The sequence below is a fragment of the Sorghum bicolor genome, chromosome 4 (genome assembly GCF_000003195.3).
Source record: "Sorghum bicolor cultivar BTx623 chromosome 4, Sorghum_bicolor_NCBIv3, whole genome shotgun sequence".
NCBI lineage: Eukaryota > Viridiplantae > Streptophyta > Magnoliopsida > Poales > Poaceae > Sorghum > Sorghum bicolor.
In genome coordinates this window covers 43730389-43748894 of record NC_012873.2, presented here as the reverse complement: position 1 = coordinate 43748894, position 18506 = coordinate 43730389, and the positions used below count along the sequence as shown (strand labels likewise).

The 18506-nt window shown below is 40.4% G+C and overlaps 1 pseudogene; it reads left to right on the top strand.

Annotated features, from left to right (window-relative positions):
- LOC8056664 lies at positions 6229 to 17657 on the top strand (annotated as a pseudogene).

Sequence of the window (18506 nt, the reverse complement as noted above, 5' to 3'; positions counted from 1 at the left end):
CTGTATGACAGAGCTTTGAATTTCTTCCACAGCCTGCTAAGCTAGAAAACTTTTACTCACATTTTTGCTGCTTGTATTTGCATTAAGTGTTGTCACGCTTTGTTGACCCTTAGAGACTTGTCATACTTTTAAAATCCTGTCATACTTTTAAAATCCAGACCACGTACACTCCACCCAAATATACTCCTTCTACACTCGAAGTACACAACAACATGTCATTCCATTTAGATCCACCAGAAAATGTTTTTCTCTTACACTGGGAGAGAACACAAAAACCATGCTTATAGGAACTTTCCACCTATCCATACATTACGTAGCCACAATTATGAATGCTCCAAGTTCTTATTGTTTATTATCTCTCAGCTATTTTATTATAGACAAAAAGTCTAGGCTATGTAAAAAAAGAAATAGAAAACAAAAAGTATTGAAAAAATAGAGAGAGAGAGAGAGAGTAAAATGTGGGCAAGTGTACTATCAAAACAATGGGTACTTAGATGCTCGACTCTCTAAAATGAGAATAAAGGTAGCCCAAGCTTTCTCTTGTCTAAGTTTTTCAAATTGACAAAAAGAGAGATCATTTTTCCTCAAAGGAGTAAAAGTACAATTAGGATTCACCACTACCATATATTTAATCACTCCTCATATCCATACACATGCACATCTTGATTTGATTGTATGCCTTATCTCTTTGGATCCATTATTTGACTTTGCAATATATGCTTTGCATGTACATATACGTTGTCTCCATACCTATGAGCTCCATATAAAGCATTAGATGTAGGATAAGAGAAGGCATATCTTACTTTGCCTTGGAGAGGATCTAGAAATATCACATATACTGAGAAATTTGAGAGAGTCATACAACAGGATACTCTGAGTTTTATTTTGAAAATCTTGCAAAACTCTAGAATAATAGTTGAACAAAGAGCTTGAGACATAGTGCTTGACTTAATTGTTCTATCTTTCAATTGCTCAAGACCTAAATAAAGGCTAAGAAGCCCCATGGTTGAAGGTAATATGGGTAAGTTTGAAAGTTAGAGTGGTTTCTTCTAATCCGGAGGATAATTTTTAGTTAAATGCATGTGTACTTTTGAGGTGTGAAAGCATTGTAGCAACTCCTGATCCATCATAATAGTTTGCTAATGGACTAGCAAAGAATAAACTTGGGGGAACTTGTTGACGATCATTAACTTCGATTATAAACTATCAACTATTGCATAAACTGATATGAAATGAACCACAAAGCATAGTTATAGGTTTTGATTCTCATGAGTTCTATGAGTTTTGATGTTCTCAGTTATTTCATAGGATTCAGATTTTCACCATACAAAAGTATCTCAAATGATGAATTGGAGTGCACCACTTCAAAAAGAGAATCGAGACAATTGAAACAGATATATCACTTGCTATAATTAGGGTCCAGAATAAGGAGATATCGACTTGGGAAGACTCTAGAACACACTAGAACCATCGCCAACATAAATGTTTAGGGATACATAATTCCATCGGTTTTGGTGAATCTATGTTTTCTAGGGACTAAATAGTAGAAAGCTAGAATTAGAACAGAAGAATCCGTGCACAACACGATTCGTTTCACAAACCGATCGAAAATTGGCACTAGAGAGACCCAAAAGGATCTAGAAGACACCAGAGCGAAGAGAGAACCAAGAGGCCACCATGTGGGGCCAACTGGCCCCACATGTAGGCAGATCAGTCTCCCCCTATGTTGCCTCGCCACCGCCATCTAGAATGTACCTCCACCGCCTCCTAGGGTTGCATCTCTACTATTGTTCAAGGTCTATTTGATCCAAGGGCCACGGTTCATCCCACCGGGCTCTATAAGCAGCCCCAGACCCCTTGGTTGATCCATCCCTAAAACCCTAATTCATTATCTCCAGTTAGGATCAACAGAGGAGGGTCCCTTGAATGGATCTACCTCTTAGAGTAGCCACACAAGAAGATTAGTCCTCCTTAGGATCTATTCATTAGAAATAGAGAGATGTAGAGAGAGGGAGAGTTTGGAGGAGGTGCCAGCCTGTTGGTGCTCCCTCTACAGCTTGTACCTTGACGGAAGTCAACCTACATCTGAGATTTCTTTGGTAATCAACTTCTCATTTAAGTAAGTGTTGCTTGTATTTATTCTTCTAGTCTACAAGTCTCTTTTGAGTGCTTTAATCTACTACAATAGGTTAGAGTATAATTTGTAGTGTGAGCATGGTGATGTACCTATATTCCGATCGGTGGTAGTTCACAAGGGTGACTCTTATAGCCTTGTTAATTCCTCTGTAGCCCACCTCCCGTCTGTAGGCCTAGCAGGATTATACAGTTGCTAAGTTGGTTAGTACTCTACTTATATTCTTCTAAAACAATTTCCACATGTAGAGTGGTATAAAGTAGCTTACCTAGATTAAAACTAGAAGACCTTAGTGATCTTCTCTACAACCTCGACTGTCGTAAGTCTTGTACTGCTCAGGGTTAAGTTAGACCGTAGTTAGACTCATATGTTTCCATGTGGATACGATATTAAAACCTCTAGGTGAAAGCTACAACGGTATCTATGCGCTTGTGGATTTATCTATGTACATTAATTTATACCAACACACGTTCCTCCTCAAGAGTATGTGGTCCAGCTAATCTAGGTTCAACAACAAAGTATCAATGCATAGCAATCAACCACAACATACACTTTTCCAAAACCTCTTATAGTGAGTGCCCTCAAACACATTTTGTTTCAGACCGAAAATTATCTATCACGTTTTTGGATTGTTAGAAAATAAGGCATATTTAATAGGAATTTAATCTAGAAAATAATCATGATAATAAGATTGGTAACATTATATATGTGCCTGTGTGATCTAAACATAAACGCCATATAAACGACACTAACCAGCAAGATTCTAACACAAAACGTTATTAGATGATGAAGTTTAGAGATATACTCAACGGCGCCATGCAGGAACAAAGCAGTGTTGATAAACCCGATGATGTGTGCCGCAACCAGGAAGAAGAGGATGTCGATGCAAGTAGTCGTGCCACCACTGACACTCTCTAAAAACATGATTGTCGTCCTTTACCCGTGCAAATGAACTCATAGATGATCAAGCGTTCCGGAGGCCTACTCTCCCAGTTGAGCAGTGGAAAAGTGTAACACCCAAAAATTTGATTTTCAAATAATAGGATTTAATTTAATTTATTTAAGTACTTTTTGTGGGCATAGAAATCTAGCAACTAAATAATTGTGTGGGAATTAAAATTCATTATATGTTTAGCAACCTTGATTGAGCATTCATGCTGGAGCATCTTTATTTATTTGTGCTGCTGGTATTTGTTGGATTTTATTTGCTCTCAAAATTTGATTTTAAAAGGCTTTGGAAAATTAAAAAAAAAAGAAGAAAAAAAAAACAGCCGGACTCGGCTTGGTGGCCAATTGGCCGTGAGGCCCAAACTGGCCAGCAGCGCGCACTCCCTCCCTCTCCCTCCTTTCTTTGGCTGACGGTTGGGGCCCACACGTCAGCGTGTTCTTTCTTCTTCCCGGCGCACGCAACCGAACAGAAACCCCCTATCGAATCGAACCCGTGGAGCCGGGATTTCCTTGCCGTTTTGCACGAACCGAGGCCCTATAAAGCTTCCAAGTATCGCAGCGGAATTCTTTTCCGTTAGACGCGCGTCCGAGGAACCCTAGCCGCCGCAGCGCGAAGCTTTGCATCTTGCCGAAAGCCAACTCCATCTCAGCACGCCGCGAGCCGTCTTCGTCATCTCTCGGACCCAACCAAGCGCTTAGACGAGATCGTGGTGAGCTCCTCTTCATCCCGGTGTTTTCCTTTCGCGAAACGGTGCTCGGAATCGAGAAGTCCGTCGTCGCCGGCGAGCTCCTTTCGGCCGGCAATGGAGCCACCGCACCGGAGCTGGTGACGGCCGGTTGAAAAAAAAATGCTTTTTCTGCCTATTTACAAGATTGCCACTGATTTTGTTTTGCTCATAAAATATTTATTATAACTCCGTTTTTGTTCATTCAAATTCCGTTGGATTCGTATTTACGATCTCTACATGTTAGAAATATTAGTTTACTGTTTTGAAACTTTTTAATTTTCTGGTACTATTTAATTAATTATTTCTCTATAGGAAATCTTAGAAAATTCATATCTTTCACGTTTTAATTCCGATTTTCGTGAACTTTACGTTTGTGTGATCGTAGCGCTGCGTAGAATATTTTGATAAACTTTTATATTTGTTTTACCACTGTTTGGTGTATTGTTCTAATTATATCTTGTTTGCTTCGTGTATGATTGTCTACATTGGATTGCGTGTTGTTGATTGATGATTGGGATTAGACGGTGAGCCGTACGTTGGTGCTCAAGATCAAGTATTTGAAGACCAGCAGGCTCAGGAGAGCTTTGATCAAGGCAAGTATAACTTGGGATCATCCTTGTTACCTATTCACTATTAACTACACATATATATATCATATGCATGCTATCACCTTGTCGACCTTAGCAAAATCATAGATGATTGTTACCTGTATTCCTTGCTACCTACTTGATATGCATTTGGTGTAGATGTGCTAGTGCTTGATATAATCCATGATCTTGTAAGATGATTAATAGCTATACAATGAACATAAAAGAATGACATATAACTGTATGAGATCTTGTCTGTACGTGATCACCCGGGATAACAGTGCAACCATGAGGGCTATTATGGCTCTGGCTTTAGCTCAGTATGAAGCACTTTTCTAGCTTGTTAGAGGTTACCCGAAAGGGCGGAGGGGCTGAACCGTTTTGGGTATAGTGTGGCCTCTGTCTGTATGAGTATAGGCTGCGAGTCATTGTGCCATCGGAAGGGGGGCTCTATATCTGCGCGCAAAGGAAACCTTGCGGCCCTAACTTGTTAGACGAACTTTTGAAAGGCTTCATAGTGATCCCTGCCGACCTCCCTAGGAAGGGGGTTAAGAGATTAGCTACCTCGGGCGAAAGGGTAAATCATGACTCATGGGTAAAGATGTACAACCTCTGCAGAGTGTAAAACTGGTATACTAGCCGAGCTCACGGTCAGGAGCGGCCTTGGGGACATCTACATTAAGATGATGAGCTTGTTATGTTGTTATGTTCATTTGATTATCGTTTATGCTATGAGTTAATTATGCTTACACTTGATCATGTGATTAATGGATTATTTATGCTTCCTTGACAATTGCTCATTAATTATGAACATGCTATCCACTATTAAAAGCTAATTGCAGTCAAACCAGTGTCAGCTATTTGAGCCTCATGAACCCCTGGTTATACTTGTTGAGTACGATATGTGCTCACTCTTGCAATTTCCCAACACCCCAGGAAATGATAACGAAGATGACTGGAATGAGGATTATCGTTATGAGTACTAGGTTTGGAGTCAACCAGTCAACAGTGTCCCTGTGTGGAGCTTCCGTCGAGAGCGTTGTTTACTTTATGCTATCATTTTTGTATGAGACTATGTGATATTTTATATTCCGCTATGTAATAAACACTGCGATGGTACATTTGAGATTTGTCTACTTATGTGTGCGACTGTTTCTGGGGCACATATGAGTCTTTTATGCATCCTATTTTGTTCTTAAAATATGGGTGTGACAAAAAGTGGTTTTTCTCGGTAGCAAAAAGAGAGTTAGAATGGCGCAGAAGATCAGGCTACCAGCGGTATGGAAGCGAAAGGTCAGGGAGGATCTCAGTAGACAGAAACGCGAATAGACGATAACACGCGAAACTCCCATAATCAAGTCATATACACAAACATACAAGAGAAAAACTCCCACAATTATGTGAATGTGAAACTCCCGTAGTCAAGTCATAAACAAACATAAGGGAGAGAAACTCCTGCAGTTACGTGAATTGAGTGACAAAAGTTAAGCCCCACCCATCCCTGCCGCCGCCCGCCTTGCCCATGGCCCAACCAGCAGCACGCGCGTGTGGCACACCTATGTCCATTTCTCAGCTTTACAATTAAAATAGATATTTTCAACAATATAAGTCAACTCAATATTCAATCAACATACGGTATTAAACCATATATCGCTTAATATTACGTATCATAGAGTTTTATTTTATTATCAATGACGTTATCTTAGGACCAACCAAACGCTATCCTAGAGTCAGGGGCGAAGCTTGGTTCACATCAAGCTGGGCCGTGGCGCCCTCCTGCCCAATACAATTATTTCCACGTGCCAAAGAGTACTGCCCAATACAATTTCCACGTGCTAAACTGTAAGTTTTCGACTGTTCATAGATGATTAAGACTCGATTATAAAGAATGCCCATTGCTGGTTGTTGGATCAAGCTCCGCCACTGCCCAGAGTACCTTGTTTGGCCGCCATGGGGTTTCCATGCACGAATCTGATGCCCCTCCCCCTCCTCGGCAGTGCAGTCCTCACTGCTAGGCGCACGCCGAGTCTAGCGACCACCACCACCAGCAGCAGCAGCAGCAGCAGTGGAGGACTTGCTCGTGGGGCGAGAGGGAGAGCCGTGATGCTCCCAGCATTGTCGGCGAGGTCAAGCCCGTCGCCGTCCTCGGGGGATTCAAAAGACCATCACGATCACGTCGCCGGGATTGGGATCGCTGAATCCCTTGAGGGCAAGAACTTCCTCATCACTGGCGGAACTGGATTCCTGGCCAAAGGTGTGTGCCATTGTCGTCTACCTTCTCTCTTCCGTCTCTTGATATTTAGAGAGAGGACTACATCCATGCATACTTGGTAGTTGATGTATCACAATCCTAGTTCTCCGTTCTGACTTCCGATCCACACCTTTTTCTTTTTTATCCCTTATTATATATATTCTGCTTCAGTTCTTATCGAGAAAATTTTGAGGGCGAATCCTGATGTTGGTAAGATATACGTTATGATCAAGGCCAAGGACGCTGAAGAAGCATTCAAGAGGTTGCAAACTGAGGTGAGTTGCCCAGGATTTTGACATAATTATAATATACGTTTTTTTTAAATATAGATATATGTTCGTGCGTCGGGGTCATAAATTTTTGCACATGCCTGCCTCAAACAATCCACACGACATGGTATGCCGACAACCAATCCATACCAGCATCAAAATATCAAAAGTCTAAAACGATAAGATCCGTCCTCATCTGCTCTGAAGCTAAGGAAAGCTCCCATCAACCCAAGAATGGAAGTTAACAGTCATAGAATGAGAGCTCGGGTTCTTATATTTGAAACTCTCCATTGCTTTCATCAAGAGCTTTGAGATAAAGAATCGATTGAACAATGACGTAGGGATTGATGCTTAGATAATCATATTAAGAATTCTATAGCGTTGATGAACGCATGGAGGAGTTACGATGATGCTCCGCCGTCTAGTGAAGAGTTTTTGGCCTTATAGTTTCCGAAAGCGGTGCATAAGGATGGGATAGTGCTCTAAATGAATACCTTTAGTTCTTTTTTAATCTAACTTAATGAACTAAATGATCAAAACTACATAAGAAATTGTCTATTTAGCTCATTAAATTAGACCGTAGAAGAAGTGCGGGTATCCATTTGGTGCAGCATTCCCATCCTCCTGTGCATATAAGATGGTTGTCAATTTGAAAGTTGTAGGTGAAGGGATCCAAAAAGCTCAATGTTGATTCGGATATAAAATAATAAATTGCCCAGCATTTTTTATATATATTATAGAAAAGGCGCGGCATTGTATATTGACAAAAGTGAAATAAAGTATTCATTCCTTCCACTCATCCATCCTGATGTGCTCGCTTATGGCGAGATACGGAGACAGATCCCTCCCGCAAGTTGCGTCGTATCCTCCCGGCTGCTTTCACGCCGCTCGCAGTGGCGTCAGCATAGCCGACACCCACAACCGTCGAGGTCAACGTCACGCAGTGACGGATCCAAAAATGACCAAGAGGAAGACTAAATATTATATGCTAAATTTTTTTTTCTCGCTCAATCTAGTACACTAAAGTACCTTGTTTACTTCCACCCAAAAACCCAAAATTTTTCAAGATTTCTCGTCACATCGAATCTTTAGACGTATGCATGGAGTATTAAATATAGACAAAAAAAAATAATTGCACAGTTTGGTCGGAATTGACGAGACGAATCTTTTGAGCCTACTTAGTCCATGATTAGACAATAATCACCACAAACAAACGAAAGTGCTACAGTGTCGCGAAATTTTTTGCTTCAAGAACTAAACAATTTTTTTTTGCAAAATAAGAATAGTAGCATTTTCGTTTGTATTTGACAAATATTGTCCGATCATGTACTAACTAGGCTTAAAAGATTCGTCTCGCAAAATACAGGTAGACTGTGTAATTAGTTATTTCTTTTATCTATATTTAGTGCTTCATGCATGTGCCGTAAGATTAGATGTGATGGGGAATCTGAGAAATTTTGCAAAATATTTTGGGAAGTAAACAACAAGGCCTAATAGATATAGCTAAGACTGATAATTCAATATTGATTTAAAGTGTTCAAAGGCAAAGATTCATAAAATAAACATAAACAAATATCAAATATTTGAAGTCTTTTGCTAAAAAAAAGAAAACGTGTTAAAAGGGGCCTGCAGCCACCCCAGCCCCCCTTGTGCATCCGCTGATGACGTCACGGGTACGCTGTCAGCGTTTTTGGACCTAAACGACTTCACATGGCTGCTAGCTATAGCGTCCGGCTAGCGCCCGTCTAACGGAGCTTTCAGAGCTGTCGTCACGCTGACGCTGCTCGCTGTGCCGAACGGCGGCGACCTTCCGCAGTCGCCGTCGTCGTTTGCAAACTCGTCAGACATTCTCCACTACTACGTCCAAAAAATTTTTAAGATTTCCCGTCACATCGAATCTTGTAGCACTTGCATGAAGTATATAGACAAAAACAAAAACTAATTACACAGTTTAGGTGTAAATCACGAGACGAATCTTTTGAACCTAGTTAGTCTATAATTGAAGAATATTTGTCACAAACAAACGAACTAAACAATGCCCTCCTCTAGTACCTCGCTCCCACTGACCTCCGCCGCTTGCCCGCCTTTGGGAAGCTTGTGACCATGCTGTTCCAGACCACCTGTCGTGCCCTGGTATACCTCGGCACTATCTTACCCGGATACTTCTCTGAACTTACGTATCACTATCGCGATACATATCGGATACACTAATATGCCACTTATACAGTATCGGTGGAGTATCGAGAAAATACAGCAATAAAAATAAATAAAATAAATCTTGATATTTGGTTGACACTTAACCAATACTTGTTTAAATCTTCACAGCCTATAATCTCTTAAATTAAAGTCCATCATCTCTGCAGCCCAGTTTAGTGACCCATTTGCGTAACCCTCAAACCCTATAGCCACACATCCAGCAAGACAACTATCTAACCAGGAGAGACGGGCAGGCCGTAGGCAGCCACCACCGCCTGTTCCTGCAGCCGCCAACATTGCCCGCCGCTAACGCTGCCAACTCTGTGAAGAAATAGGAGTATATATGGCCTATGTCTTTTGTATCCTAATATTATTCTGCTTGAGTAAAAAGATGTTTTGAATAAGCTTATTTATATACTTGTTGTATCAGCGTATCTTTATTTTTTAAAAATACCGTATCACAGTATCACCGTATCAGTATCGGCGTATCAGTATCCTGTAACAATACAACATAGCTCGGCACCATCATCGTCGTGGCTTGTAAGCGTGCTGGCTAAGGCCTTGTTTAGTTCCAAAAAATTTTACAAAATCGACACTGTAGCACTTTCGTTTGTATTTGATAAAAATTGTCCAATCATGGACTAACTAGGCTCAAAAGATTTGTCCCGTCAATTTCGACTAAACTGTATAATTAGTTTTTATTTTCATCTATATTTAATACTCCATGCATGCGTCTAAAGATTCGATGTGATGGAGAATCTGAAAAATTTTGCAAATTTTTTTGAACTAAACAAGGCCTAAGGATAGAGATAGTATTCTAAATGGGTACTCGTGGTTCTTATCTAGTCCAATTTAATAAACTAAATAAAAAATAAAAAATATCTATTTAGTTCATTAAATTAGATAGAACAACCACGGTAGACTGCTCACTACGGGAGAGGCAAAATTTCTCGAGTGTCGTAGTTTCCTCGAGTGTCAAAAATCGAGCACTCGAGAAAGTCATTCTTCTCCGAGTTGCACTCGGAGAAGAATTGCACTCGGATAAGAGAGGCTTTCCCGAGTACCGCGGGGTTTACGCTGTTTGCAGCAATCCTGTTCCTGAAAATTTTATTTTCCTTCGTACATTGGACATGTAGTGTAGTGAGAGTGATTAATGGATCATGTAGGTTCTTGAAAGTTTTATTTTCCTTCATATAATGGACAACGTGGCGAGATTGATTAATGGGTGGTAGATAGAATAGAAAGAGATGTCGTCACCTTGGTTGCCCCTTCGATTCCGTTCCACCGCAGATCAGTTTTATTCTTTCCTTTTCTCATCCGTCCATTTTGTTAGCAGATCCTTGGGCCTAGTGGCATAGCCAGAATTTTAATCTATGGTCCAGTTTAATATAATTTTTTTTAATAATATAGTCTTGTTTAAGACGTCGACAAACATCTTCGATTTCTTGCTACAATACATAAAGAGCTAGAATAAAACAAAAAATAGTAATTTCAATGAAGCTCTACCAAACAAGACCTAAAAGTAGAACAATATCATGCAAATATGTAATTTACTGAAACATAAGAAAAATATATTTAAAAAGTATTACAAGTATTTTTAAAATATTTAATAAACTCCAAAAATTACTTAAAATAACTTACTATATCTAAGTACTTATAATACTTTGCTCAAAATTATAGAGTGTTCCGTGCCCCACATGGACCACCCCCTAGCTATGCTTCTGCACTAGTCACCAACACAAAAGCACATGGGGTGTAGAGAAGTCACTAGCAGGATAGACATATCGATCACAAGTGGTTCTACAGTAGAAACACCCTTTGATAATATAAATCCAATTTAAATAAAGGTCAGTGATATATACTCTCTTTGTTTCAAAATATAAGTGTTCATCTAAATTTGATCAAATATATATATATAAATTTACCAATAGAGTAAGGATATCCAATAAACATCGTTAGATTAATTACATCATATATTTTCAAAGTAAACCAATTTAGCGATGCAAATATAATATTTTTTACATGTTTAGCTGAATTTAAGATTAGGTAACTCTTGAAGTAATGTGCACTTGTTTCAGGACTGACAGAGCAAACATCATGGCTCACTGATGGTAGCAAAGTAGCAGGTAGATAGTGCAAAACCGGCAGGTGGCAGTGCTATCAGTTTTTTTGGCGCAACAGACAATAGCATCATTTATTATGTTCTTTTAATAATAAAAAAACCATATGCGATACTACCTCAGTTCTATTTTATATGACGCACACATATATCAAAATTCAAACTTTAAAAGCTTTAACCAATAATTAGGCTAATAATTTTTAACTATTACAATATTATTAGATTTGTAAAAGATTATATATCCAATGATTATAAGTTTATAAACATAAATAATATAATATAAACAAATCAAATAGAAGGGAGGGGGGGGTTGTTTAATATTTAGGCCTTGTTCTCTTCGACCTAGAACGGCCTGGGACACAACCATTCCACCTAGAATTATTTGGAACTGAAGTAGGGATCGAGCCGGAATGACTATTCGGATAGGCTCGATCCAGAATGAAATTAGGCCATTCAGGCCTTTCACCCTCGATGGGAGCCACACCTAGAACACTTGGATTCAAAAACTAGACCAGGTTTCAATGACTCACCAAAATCGACTCAATCCAGCCAAGAAAAGAAACGGGCCTATTTTCAAAGTACAAGAAATGAAGACCTTAATCACAATGTAGACTTTATCATTATAGAGTCAAAAGTTATTTATTATCTCAAACAATGTGGACTTAGAGCACTCACAATGCAAGATTCTATCACAGAGTCCAAGACAATTAATTACATATTATTTATGATATTTTTGCTGATGTTGCAGCATATTTATTGAAGAAAGAGGTTGAAAAAATAAGACTCCAAGTCTTATTTAGACTCTAAAGGCAATCACAATGCAAGACTCTATGACAGAGTCCAAGACAATTAATTACATATTATTTATAGTATTTTGCTGATGTGGCAGCATATTTATTGAAGAAAGATGTAGAAAAAATAAGACTCCAAGTCTTATTTAGACTCTAAGTCCACATTGTTTGAGGTAATAAATAACTTTAGACTCTATGATAGAGTCTGCATTGTGAGTGTCCTAAGTCCACATTGTTCGAGGTAATAAATAACTTTAGACTCTATGATAGAGTCTTCATTGTGAGTGCCCTTAGAGTCTAAATAAGACTTGAAGTCTTATTTTTTTCTACCTTTTTTTCTTCAATAAATATGCTGCCACATCAGCAAAATACCATAAATAATATGTAATTAATTGTCTTGGATTCTGTGACAGAGTCTTGCATTGTGAGTGTCTTTAGGGCACTCACAATGCAGACTCTATCATAGAGTCTAAAGTTATTTATTACCTCGAACAATGTAGACTTAGAGTCTAAATAAAACTTGGAGTCTTATTTTTTCTACCTCTTTATTCAATAAATATACTCTCATGTCAGCAAAAAATCTAAAATAATATATAATTAATTATTTTGGACTATATGATAGAGTCTTGCATTGTGACTTGTGAGTGCCCTTAGACTTCTATGTATTCATCTCTTTCTTGGAAAGAGCAGGGGCATCCCAAAACGCGCTGTCACATGCATGTCCTAATAAATATATCTTATAGAAATAATTTTTTTTAAAAGATATATTATTCGAGGATTAAGTAGCTAGTGGAATATTTGTGCTAGCTGTTCCTGTCAATAACCCCACAATAATGCTCAAGTGGCACTGTCCATGTCATGTGCAGGTTGTCGACGCAGAACTGTTCAGATGTTTGCAGGAAATCCATGGGAAAGGCTTCCACAATTTTATAGCAAGAAAGTTAGTTCCCGTCGTCGGCGATATCAAGGAGAATAACCTCGGAATTGCCCAGGAGTTGGCTCACAAAATCCAGGACGAAGTAGATATCATCGTAAACTCGGCAGGCAATACCACTTTCCACGAGAGGTTAGGATAATATTTATTCCAATCAGCTGGATCAGCTGGACCACTGACATATATCTATCGCAGGTACGACGTTGCATTGGACATCAACACCCTTGGGCCGCTCCGGATAATGTCTTTCGCACGGAGGTTCCGAAGATTGAAGCTCTTCTTGCATGTGTCAACAGGTGAGGCCAGAGCGAGAGCTACTGTGCATGAAACTGAAAGTGCATGTACTTTAATTTCTTAATTCTTTTGGTGAAACTTAATTTGTATGTGTAGTTGTTGTGTACAGTATATATGAGTTACAATCCCTCTCAACCGGTCGATATATGTGTGTGTGCTAAATGTTTGTTGATCACAGCATATGTGAATGGGCAGAGGCAAGGCGTGGCGCTGGAGAAGCCATTTCGAATGGGAGACTCCATAGCAAATGAGATACTATTAAGCTCCGCACAATGCTCTTCAGAGCATGCTGCGAACGGTGCCGCTCTGGATATTGAGGCAGAGATCAAGCTGGCATTTGACCTCACAACAAAATCTGATGATCAAGCTTCTCGTACTCAACAAATGAAAGATTTAGGCCTAAAAAGGTATTGCTATATTGCACAGTGTACTCATATATATTGAGCTGTCGATCCGCCTCAAGATGCTGTGTGGTACATACGGTCCCGAACACACATATGCATGCATGATGTAGGATTACATTACAACACATGTGTGTTTTGTTTGTCATTTAATTTTTAGGGCAAACCATCATGGCTGGCAAGATACTTATGTGTTCACCAAGGCCATGGGGGAGATGGTCATCAACAGCATGCGAGGAGAGATACCGGTGGTCATTATCAGGCCGAGCGTCATTGAAAGCACCCTTAGGGACCCCTTCCCAGGTTGGATACAAGGGAACAGGTCAGTAACACTTTTTTTTTGAAGGGAAGATAGATTTCTATTAAATCTTGGCACAGCACATCACCAAATTACACGTGAAAAAAATCTAAAATAAAAAAATATATATATAATATTCTATCTAGATTCTTCCATCATCTTTTTCCCCAATGGCTTCCCCCTAATACCGGATCCAAAGTGTAGCCCTTATGTCAAATTCAACGACCAACCCCTAAACATTGGACATGTCGCAAGATTCAATGATCAGAACCAATCCAAAATACATCTAAATCTTTAAAAGAATATCGGCAATTGAATTGTCGGGTATGACATAGGATGCAAATTTGTCACCTTGGGGCAACCTTGATTTCCTCTCAACTATCATTGACGATGAAATCAATGACACAGAGTCGATATCCTCATAGGGGGCTCTCAAAAGCACCCCTCACCTTGTAGATAATTAAAGGACACAAATTGGTTGTCTGCCGGTGAAATTGATGCCTGCAACAATGATCTCGTCGTGGCAATCACTGAAGTCATCGCTGGACACAAGATTCCGATGAAAATCATCTGATTTTGCTAAAAAAAACTATTTGAACTCAACTTTAAGACATTAGAAAACTGCGGGAAAAGGATGAGTCCTATCCCCTTCTTGTCTCTAGTAGATGCACTGGAGAGAAGAAAGAGAGAGGCTCTAGATGCAATGGCAGTGAGTGAGCAGGTGGCACTTGGCAGCGGCTCCAACATATTGTTACATATACATCATCCACCCTATAGTTTTTCATATTGTTATAGGTCATTTATTTAGTTTGAAGAGCGATCGACATGATGATGATAGATCAATCGATTATCCTGTTCTACATTATAATCCTTCGATGCCAGCTCTAATCTTGCTTCGCCTGCTAGATTCTACCCTCATTTAGTGACCATGTCTTAATTTTAATTAATTTTCTGTTAGCTAGTTTTCAAATAAGGGTTAAATCTTGTTCAAAAAAAGATGATTAGATCTAGATGAGGGCCATCAGCATGGGCTGAACTGGACCCACTACACATAAAAGGTTATCATTGTCAACCAGCAGTGATAGGTGATAACACGAAGAAAATATATGGTTTTTTAGTCAGTATTTGAACGATCTAGATGAGGGCATCGGCATGGGCTGAGCTGGACCCCACCTACACATAATAAAAGGTTATCATTGCTGACCAACAGTGATAAGTGGTAACGCGAAGAAAATATATGATTTGAAGAAGAAAATATATATCAAAATATGTGGTTTTCAGGATTCAAACAAGACAACGTTTACATTCCCTCAAATGCACCTACCAATTGAGCGACGTGACATGTGTAATTATATAACTAACACTACTTTTTTAATTGCACATTTTTAAATCTTATATATTGTATATTTGACACTCAAAACGACATAAAAATGTTGTTAACTACAAAGTTATAGATCTTATTGTTGAGTGCTACAACTTTGATGTTGAATTTGTCTCCATTCGACGTTGTTAATCATGTAAATCTGATTCGAGAACTTATATTAAAAATTTGGATTTGTAAACCATCTCAAATTAAAAGGTATTTAACTACAAAATTTTAGATCGCTTTAAACTCTGTAATTTTGATATAATGTTCATCTGAATCTGATCTTATATGTAAAAGTTATATTTTTTTTGTGTAAAACAATTATTGCTGTTGGTTCAATAAAGGAGAGACAGTAAGGAACCAGTACTAGTATTCCACTTATCACTATCGGTTGTGCTACTGTCGATTAAAGCCACGAACCATGATACTCTGTCACTGCTTGTTCTAAAACAAATGGCAGTGATAGATCGACAGTGAACGTCACTTCTGTAAGTAGGAACCGATCATTCTTGGGCTAGGCCTGCCAGGTGTTAATATGTCTCAATTAGTTAATCATGCCTCGGGCCGGGATGATCTAAGGCCAGTCTCGGTGGGGGTTTCACCAGGATGTCATGCATATTTATTAGAGCGCCATGTCAGCAAATTGCACTTTTTGCATGAAACGAAGAAGAGAGAGAAGTAAGTAGTTTCACCAAGGTGAAACCCCGCAGGCATTGTTTCCCACGCGGTGAAACGGGCACTGAGGGCTAAATCGTTTCACCATCTTGCATGTAATCCAATCATTTTGCAGTAATTAAATGTTTTGCCCAGCCTAGGAAACGTCAAGGTCAAACTCATGCATTGGGGAGGTTGTTCATTATTCGTTTCATTGATGCCCTGTCAGCGGATTTGTTTTGGAAACTGTGCATTGAAACGGGCCACCGAGACTGGCCTAATGGAGCACTTCTCAGTTCTCACCCGCAAGAGAAAGAAAATTTAACTAAAATTCTACTAGCCACTTGCACGATGCAGCAGTTCTCATCATGCATTCCTAGTACTATTATTAGAGATCGATTGTTTAACGTATCTTGACACATATGTTAGTTGTAATGTTTTGGGGTGTCGGTCATCCAATAATCCCTAAAACTACGATAAAAAAGTTGGGAATATTACTTTAACGTTACTGCATGTGAATAACGACCATATATACATGTAGATTTTATACTTCCATTGGCATATGAACTCAGGATGTTGGATCCTATTATAAATCTACTATGGAAAAGGACAGATGTGCAGCTTCCTCGGCGATCCGGACTGCGTTCTTGATTTGGTAATATACATAGATATACGAGCAGCAGATCACTCAATATAAATGTTCTCACCATATTCCAAATTATAAGATACTTTGGTATTTTACGACGCACTTAAATACAAGATCACTCATAGCTTTTCTCAATATAAGATCACTCATAGCTTTTGCGACGCACTTAAATACATATTATGTCTATATACATAATAAAAATAATAATAAATCTCAAAATATCAAAATATGTTTTATAAATTAGGATGCACGAAATATAGATCGTTCTAATGCTTGGCTATATATCTTCGTAATAATTTGGTGGTGGTAAGCTAGGTTCCGGCGGACATTGTGGTGAATGTAACGCTGGCATCAATGGCAAAGCATACACGGACACAGGTAGCAGCACCGGGAATGCACGTGTACCAGGTAGCGTCATCGACAGTGAACCCGCTGGTGTTCCGTGACGTGTTCCAGTCCGTCTTCCACCACTTCTCGCGATCACCCGTGATGGACGCGGCGGGGCAGCCCATCCCGGTGCGGCCGATGCGGTTTTGCGGCAGCATGGAGCAGTATGCCAGCAACGTGGAGACGAACGCGGCGACACTGCAGACGCGGTGGGCGAGGCGCCCAGCAGCGGCGCCGTCCGCCGAGGAGCGGCGGCTCCGCAAGGCCGTCATCGCACAGATCATGCACCTGGGCCGCATCTACGAGCCCTACACCTTCTACGGCGGCAGGTTCGACACCGCCAACACGGAGGCGCTCCTCGCGGAGATGTCGGAGGAGGAGAGGGCGAGGTTCCACTCTGACGTGCGTACCGTGGACTGGGAGGATTACTTGATCAACGTACACGTCCCGGGAGTCAGGAAGCACGTTATGAAAGGTAGAGGTTCTAATAAGCCTTCGATAGGGCGCAAATTGTGCATGCAACCTGCAGGGCATCATCCGTCGGAGCATCTCATAGGCGGCGGCCTGCGATAAGGCAACGCAAGAATTAAAAGGAAGACATTATTGTTGTACTATATGTTAGTCATTGACAGAGTCAATCTTGCTTAGTTTTAATTAAGGCTTCTCCTAAAATAATGCAAGTCCTTCGTCTAAGAAGTCATCTTTATGACCGATGTCATGACCTTAGTCACCGTGTTCTCGGGTCGACCGGGTCGAGGAACGGGGACGAGGAACGTGGTACGTCAATTTTCAATACTGTTCGGAACGACGAGTATACAGCTTCAGCACGTTCCAAATTAACATGAACCGTGATCCAAGTTAATTTGGGACGACGTTCCCGGAACGACGAGAAGGAACGAGGGACGACGTTCCTGCAGATGCTCGGCTCCTTCCACCTTCCCGATGTTGATTAATGGGGGCTGCTGACCGCTTGCGCTTCGCCTCCCTCACCTTGCCCCGATGCAGCAGACACGCCGCGCGACTTCTTGCTCTTCCCAATGCGGCGCTTGGCCTTCCGTTCCCGCGGCGGCGCCGAGTTCCCACAGCGGCGCGGTCAAGTTCCCGCGGTGGCGCAGTCGAGTTCCCGCGGGCGGCGGCGGGGTCGAGTTCCGCCGGCGTTCCGGCAGCCGTCCCGGCGCGTTCCCGTTCCGCGATTTGGGACGACGTTCCCGGGAACGAGGATCGCCGCGTCGACCCGCGATCCCGGTGACTAAGGTCATGACTCGAGCTGAAATGTAATTGAAGTACTTCAAAATTATCCTAAGGCCTTGTTTGGATGTAGTCGGATTCACATCAATCCATATGTGTTAAGGTGGATTTGAGTAGAACTTGAACTAATTTCATCCCAATCCACACCAACACACATGTTTTGAAGTGAATCCGACAACATCCAAACAAGGCCTAAATTGTAATATATTCTAGGTGCACTAATATTTAGAAAATATCAAGCATATGTGGCCAGCC